This window comes from Telmatherina bonti, assembly GCF_933228915.1.
Source record: "Telmatherina bonti genome assembly, chromosome: 6".
Classification (NCBI taxonomy): domain Eukaryota; kingdom Metazoa; phylum Chordata; class Actinopteri; order Atheriniformes; family Telmatherinidae; genus Telmatherina; species Telmatherina bonti.
In genome coordinates this window covers 30,363,714-30,371,899 of record NC_136624.1, presented here as the reverse complement: position 1 = coordinate 30,371,899, position 8,186 = coordinate 30,363,714, and positions in this window count along the sequence as shown.

Here is an 8,186-nt window from a genome sequence, read left to right as displayed (position 1 = left end):
AGATGGAGTTTTTAGGAACAGCTATATGGTCCTAGATTGCACCCAGATCATATCCATTCTGGTTTGCTTCCACTTGTTTGGAAATGTTATTATTTCTCATTGTACCCTTCCTGCTCCCAACATAACCTTGGAACAACCTCTCTCTCTCTCCTAACCCCAAGTAAGCCATCATATACCAGCTCCTTTTTTAAAAAAAATAATTTGTTCAATTCAATTCAATTCAATTCAATTCAACTTTATTTATATAGCGTCAAATCACGGCAATGCCATCTCAAGACGCTTTACAGACAGAGGGGAAAACATAATGAAGGCCAACTCATAACAGCCTATATAAGGAAACCAACAGATTGAGTTGAGTCCAACTCAATCTCCCATCCTGAGCAAGCACACTGGCGACAGTGGGAAGGAAAAAACTCCCTTTTAACAGGAAGGAAACCTCCGGCAGGACCCGGCTCAGGACAGGCAGCCATCTGCCTCTGCTGTGTGGGGGGAAGAGGACAGACAACAGGAACTGCTTCTCCCAGCCAGGGAGACCTGCTGAGACAGGAGACATACATGTTAATGATGCAACACTGTTATGGGGGGGGGGGGGGGGGTAAAAGAAAGACATAAAGAGAAAAAGAAAGAAGCTCAGTGTATCAGGAAATGTCCCTCAGCAGTCTAAACCTATAGCAGCATAACTAAGGGATGCTAACCATCCCTAGCTATAGGACTTATCAAAAAGATAAGTCTTCAGCCTAGTCTTAAAGGCGGGGAGGGTGTCTGCTTCCCTAACACTAACTGGGAGCTTATTCCATAAGAGAGGGGCCTGATAACCAAAGGCTCTGCCTCCTGCTCGGCTCTTTGAGACTCTAGGAACCACAAGTAAGCCTGCAGTCTGCGAACGAAGTACTCTACTTGGTATATAAGGAACAATGAGGTCTTTGATATATAGTGGTGCCTGGTTGTGGAGGGCTTTATATGTAAGGAGAAGGATTTTAAATTCTATTCTAGATTCAACAGGCAGCCAATGAAGAGAGGCTAAAACTGGAGAAATATGATCTCTCCTGCTGGTTCTGGTCAGGACTCTGGCTGCAGAATTCTGGATCAGCTGAAGGCTTTTCAGGGCATATTTAGGACAGCCCAGTAATAGAGAGTTACAGTAATCTAGTCTCGAAGTAACAAAAGCGTGAACCAGTTTTTCTGCATCACTCCGAGACAGAATGTCCCTAATTTTGGCTATATTACGTAAATGAAAGAAGGCTGTTTTAGTAACCTGCTTAATATGTGGGCCAAAGGACAGGTCAGGGTCAAATATTACTCCAAGGTTTCTCACTGTAGCACTGGAAGCTAAAGTAATGCCATCCAGGTTCATTACAAAACCGGAAAATTTAGCTCTGAGTTTTTCAGATCCAACGAGAATTACTTCAGTCTTATCTGAGTTTAAGAGGAGAAAATTTCTAGACATCCAAGTCTTTATGTCTATGAGACAATTTTGTAGCCTATTGGGCTGATTTGTTTCATCTGGTTTAAAGGATAAGTATAGTTGAGTATCATCTGCATAACAATGAAAGTTTATTCCATGCTGTCTAATAATTTTGCCTAAAGGGAGCATATATAGCGTGAAGAGTATTGGACTTCGTTGTGCTCTGCTTTCTCTCATTGTGTCTCTTCCAAGCCACAGATTATTTCTGGTCATCAGCTCTGACTCAGCCCATACACCTGAGTTCTTTGCTTATTCTTGTTTTCTAGATTTACCATTATGCAGTCAAGCATTTTCTTGCTTCCTGGGTCCAAAAGAACTACATCCATGACAACACAAATCTAACTCATGTTACCATAGTAACCCTATTTGTTAGGTTTGGACAGAGCCTTATTTACTAAATATATTACAAACTAACTGAGAACTGATAATACAAATTGGAATTGTGCAACAGAAAAACGTGTCCTTTTAAAAGATTTTAACAGTGCGTGATTGTTATTGTTTGATTCTCTTCACCTTTTCAATGGGAGACAGATGTGGCTTGCAAGCAGGCCAGGCAAGTACACACCCTGGACCCATATTGGCATCATTCATTCATTCATTCATTTATTCATTCATTATCCTAACCGCTTAAACAAATTAATTCAAGGGGAAGCTGGAGCCTATTCCAGCCGTCTTTGGGCGAAAGGCAGGGTACGCCCTGGACAGTCCATCGCAGACACATAGATACAAACAACCACACACGCTCATACTCACTCCTATGGGCAATTTAGAGTAACCAAATAACCTAGCATACATGTCTTTGGACGGTGCAAGGAAGCCGGAGAACCTGGAGAGAACCCATGCATACACGGGGAGAACATGTAAACTCTACAGTGCTAACCACTACGCCACTGTGCAACCCCATATTGGCATCACTTATAATTAATAACGACATCTCCTCTTAAACTCAGACAAGACTGAAGTAATTCTCTTTGGATCTGAAAAACTCAGAGCTAAATTTTCCAGTTTTGTAATGAACCTGGATGGCATTACTTTAGCTTCCAGTGCTACAGTGAGAAACCTTGGAGTAATATTTGACTCTGACCTGTTCTTTGGTTCACATATTAAGCAGGTTACTAAAACAGCCTTCTTTCATTTACGTAATATAGCCAAAATTATGGACATTCTGTCTCAGAGTGATGCAGAAAAACTGGTTCACGCTTTTGTTACTTCGAGACTAGATTACTGTAACTCTCTATTACTGGGCTGTCCTAAATATGCCCTGAAAAGCCTTCAGCTGATCCAGAATTCTGCAGCCAGAGTCCTGACCAGAACCAGCAGGAGAGATCATATTTCTCCAGTTTTAGCCTCTCTTCATTGGCTGCCTGTTGAATCTAGAATAGAATTTAAAATCCTTCTCCTTACATATAAAGCTCTCCACAACCAGGCACCACTATATATCAAAGACCTCATTGTTCCTTATATACCAAGCAGAGTACTTCGTTCGCAGACTGCAGGCTTACTTGTGGTTCCTAGAGTCTCAAAGAGCCGAGCAGGAGGCAGAGCCTTTGGTTATCAGGCTCCTCTCTTATGGAATAAGCTCCCAGTTAGTGTTAGGGAAGCAGACACCCTCCCCACCTTTAAGACTAGGCTGAAGACTTATCTTTTTGATAAGTCCTATAACTAGGGATGGTTAGCATCCTTTAGTCTCCCTGGTCGGGAGTAGCAGTTCCTGTTGTCTGTTGTCTTTCTGTCCTCTCCCCCCCACACAGCAGAGGCAGACGGCTGCCTGTCCTTAAGCCAGGTTCTGCCGGAGGTTTCTTTCTTGTTAAAAGGGAGTTTTTTTTCCTTCTGACTGTCGCCAGTGTGCTTGCTCAGGATGAGAGATTGAGTTGGACCTCCAACTCAATCTGTTGGTTTCCTTATATAGGCAATTATGAATTGGCTTTCATTATGTTTTTTTTTTCCTGTCTCTAAAGCGTATTTAGATGGCATTGCCTTGATTCGACGCTATATAAAGTTGAATTGAATTGAATTGAATTGAATTGAAAATTGCTATTGTCATGCTGAAATAACCACATACAGTAACTGCTGGGGAAAAAATATTACATCCTTTAGCTGCTGTAGGACCAAAGCTTTTTGCTGTCTTATGTAGATCATTTTTTTGACATACTGAAGTTTATTTAACTAAACTCCTTTTATAACTAATCTTGGCAACCTTACATGTGGTCATTTCATGTGAGTGGTGCAGAATTTTGAACAGTGTTACCTGTAGATTTTATAAACATTTCTATCTTTCCTCTGTCTTCACATTTCTTTGGCAGATGTTGGTGATTTCAAATTAAATTGTAAACTAAAGGTTTAGATGAAATAACAACTGATTAAAATTTTTTTTTAGGATTATCCGAAATCCTCCGGAAAAGGAGTTCACAGTTGCCCTCAGCTATGCGCTTTTGGAGAATTTATCTAAAACAGAGGTGTACCAAATAGAGATAATTGAATGACCAGAATAAAGTAATCGCTATAGTGTTATAGTCCACAATCATAATAGACTTTACTGTAATTATGTAACTTAATTTTTCAATTCTGTAAAAGTCTGGCCTCTATATTTAAAAACTGAGTCTACATGTAAATCACATTGTGATCATATGATTACAGAGCAGGGTATGAAAGACTATGGGTGAAATGATGTCCCTGTGTTCAGAGGTGCAGTTACAATTTTAAGACACTAAACAGCAGGTTATGCTTCATTTCATGTTTGGTTACAGACTGTTTAAACAGAAGTAAGATTAGATCTTAACAGGAAATTGCAGCAGTCAGCTATTGACAAAGTTTATTAGAGCAAATCCTTGTAAGATTAAAAATATCTTTGTCTCACTGACAAATCCATGAGTTCAGTAATAATAAAATTATTGGATTAGATTGATATTGAGCTTTATTGCAGATGACACTCAAAGTTCTTACATTGATCCATTATTCATCCACTCCACATTCATACTTGGTGATGGTAATCTACATGTGTTGCCACAGCTGCCCGGAGGCAAACTGACAGAAAAATCTCAACCAATGTACGTCTACAGCCTCTCTGTCCAGTACATAAACTCTCCTTTTTCTGATGTAACAAAGTCTCAAATTCTAGTGTACAAGCCACACAATAGCTGGTTGTCTCACATATCTCCTGAGAGAGAGATGTTTTGTAATCGGTTTAAAACCATGTGATCAAACCAGTCAAGGTGTGTAAGGCATGTGTCCTGTGTCGCTTCTAATCTGCATGCAACACATTGCATTGTCTGTGTAGGTCAAAGGTATCTGAAGTTTTGAAAGTGGAGGCAGAAAACTTGTTTGTCAAGACATCGGCAAGAGGAGGAGACACATCACGCACTGCTGCTCATGACCTGGCTACGAACAGTTAATAGTTCAAATTCCAGTAAAGGTATATCAAGGTGGAGCCTGTTTTTTTTTGTTTTGTTTTTTTTCTTAAAGAATTGTGGACTTTAAACCCATGGGGTTTGTGTTGGTTACTTTGTTAGGGGTAGTCAAAGCAGGAAGTCCCAGTACTATGTGAGACTCAAACTGAGACAGATTCCTGAAAAAGATGAATGAGAAGAGGTAGAGACGAGGGAGAAAATGGGTGGGACATCTTCCGAGTCAGTCCGTTGATGTGCTTTTTGGTAAAAACGTCCATATAATTCACATCACTTTGACAGGGTCCTGAGCTGAACAACACTTGGAAGTACACTCTTTTAAAATGGAATACTTAGTATGGATTTCTTTACACAGTAAGTAATTTTAACATTTATACCATGAGATTACTTGTATGATTTAAAGGCATCTGTTGTTACCAGAACATTCAGCGATTCTGTCTTAAGACTACTTGTACGTACCGAAATGTCCTACAAGAAGGAACTGTCATAATGAATTCTTTCTAACTGGATCTGAGAATCTGATAAGTATAGTTTAAGATCACCAAGTCTCATGATTTAGTTTGGAATGTACTTGCTTAGTTTTTAATTTTATTCAATACAAAGAAAAGAAGTAATTCACATATCTTTTTCTGCAGGCCATGAACAAAGGTGAAACTAAAGTAATGCTCCTCCTCCATGCTCTCAGTTTGTCGTCTGCACCTCTTGTCGAGATAAAATCAAGTTAATATTTTCTCCAAGAGAAGAGGTGGATGAAGATAATTCACCTGCTGGACAAGGTTTTCATGTTGTTCCCGAGTAAACATGTGTAGAAAAATGCAGTAGAATGTATGAGGCAGAATGATTCCTTATGGAGGCTCCATCTGGTGGGTTTTGCTGACTTTGTGCCTGTCATCTTGGAGTTTGGAGATTTCTCAACAAGACAACATTGAAGTGAGCTGCTCACAGGTACAGTATGACGCACAGCTTGATAATCTTAAAGGCCACATTCCCTGTACATTTCCGAGTACTTCCTTTATTTCTTGATCAAAATTTCAATTTCCTTTTAGTACTTGTGAAGCCTGTTTTGACTTTTAATTTCCCTTTTAGCTGATTAAATGTTATATTATCAAACATTGTAATTAAAATCAGACAAAGAGATATAGTGGCCATCTGCCAGTATCACATAACAAACAGGTGTCACTGAGTAAATATTTGCTGTACTTTCTCATCAAGTTAAATGTACAATGGCTTTGCAACAGCTTTTTTTTTCTTCTTTTAAGGGTCTTTCTGAATGCACCGTGCAAGATCCTATTCTTGAAAGTGCAGAGGATAGTGTTGATGTGAAGAAGATAAATGCAAGTTTTAAGCTGAACTGCAAGGGCAAAGAGAACTGTACATTATGTTTAGTGATACACACAGAGCTCTACATACCTCTTGAAGAAGAAATGGAGGATGGAGGCCACTCTGGGGATGATTATGAGGAGTACAGCGAGGAGATAAGCAATGCAAAAGGTATGCTTATTTTGAAACCATTTTTTTTTTTAAATGAATTTCATGAACTATTTGACTGCAGTCTTCACTACAAACTTGTAGAACCTTGCCAGTGGGCAAACCACCTGCAAAGAATAGTCACTCATATTAGTCTTTACTCATGTGTCAATGTTACGCAATGCACTATCACAAGCAGAAACAGTTTGTGGCAATCACCACAGGAAGAATGACAGTGAAAAACCAAACCAATCTGTCAAACCTGTTTAACTTTCTATCTATGTAAAAACTAGGCCTTTATTTTATTTATTTTTTTTTATAAACTGCTGTCAGTGATTTACTATTTGGAAATCACAAGAAGTAAGTAGGTTAGTTTTATTGAACTAAAAATGCCCTCAGGTGACATGAATGATCAAACATATTCATTTTTGATGGGTTAATATGTTTCAGTGCAATCTTATTGCTATCCCTGTTGTGTTTTCTCTGTTGCAACAGCATCTGTAACAGTGTGTTACAATACAGCAGTCACCATGCCCACATGCAAGAAGGTGGAGTTTACAGTAAACCGTGTAGCTCTTAGTCACCAAAACCAGACCAAGGTACTGTAGATCGCTGTTATGCTTAACTATATTCAAATAAATCTTTATTTCCAGCAATCTTTTTTTATAATCTGTTTATGCTTGTGACCTTTGCAGATGTCAATGATGATCACTCACCCAGATGGATTTCCTTACGGCTGTAGAATGCTTGTCTACACTCCTAAAAACATGAATCTAAAACAAGTTGTTGCACCTTCTTTAAAAGACGGTAACGTTTTTAACATAAGCATGGATTGAAAAATTCAGCTCAGTTGATCATAAATTACCACAAAACACTTCGTATATAATGGAGAGAAACTCTGTCACAGTGAGCACTCAATAACTCTTTGATGTTTTAACATATATTTCTGTTTGTCCTTAGTGTGTTCCCAGAGACCTAGAATGTGTCAAGGTAAGCCAAACACACAATTCTTCATTTTCTTTTTGCCATATTTGTCTAATGAGATGAAAACACTACTTTCTAAACTTCTTTATAGTACCTGCAGTCAGAAGTGCAATAAACCAATCAAGTAAAGAGATGGAGCTGCTGTTTGAGGGCAGGACCAAAACCCTTCCCTCTTTGTGTATCCAGTATGAGAATAATGGACGTTGTCAGGTTGGTGTGAACAGTTCAATTATTGGCTGGAACTGGTACTGTATAAAAATATACAATGTAGAAAAAACATGAAAAAAAAATACATTACCAGTATAATATGTAGACACATTTTTTTCTGTAAGATCTAATGGGAAAATATGTCCAAATGCACACACACACACACAGAAACACACGTGTTAAGTGACTACTGTTTTATTTCCCTTATTTAATTGGAGCCTGCCAGTACACTTGAGAACAACTGTATTTAAAATTTCAAAGGAATTTTAAATGTTTGTCAAAATGACAAAAGGTTTGAATCCTGATACCTTGAGTATGAGTCACCGTCATACCATGCTTCAGTTCAGTGAGTGTGTGCAGCCAGAGGTCAGATGAACAGACTATTTCAACGTATTTATGTTTATGACATTTACAACACATCAATCAGTTCTGACTAAGTGACTTTAGAACAAGATATTGTCATGGTTAAGAACTCTTTCTTATCTCTGTAAGCCATAAAATAATCCCTTAAATAATGCATAAACACCCACAGACCATCATTAAAACAATATCTTTCATGTTTTTTTACAGAATTGGAACCAGACCACCATCCCGCTGTATTCTTTGGCCCCCTGCTTATGTGTCCAGGTACCATCTCCTTCATAACTTCTGACTGATGC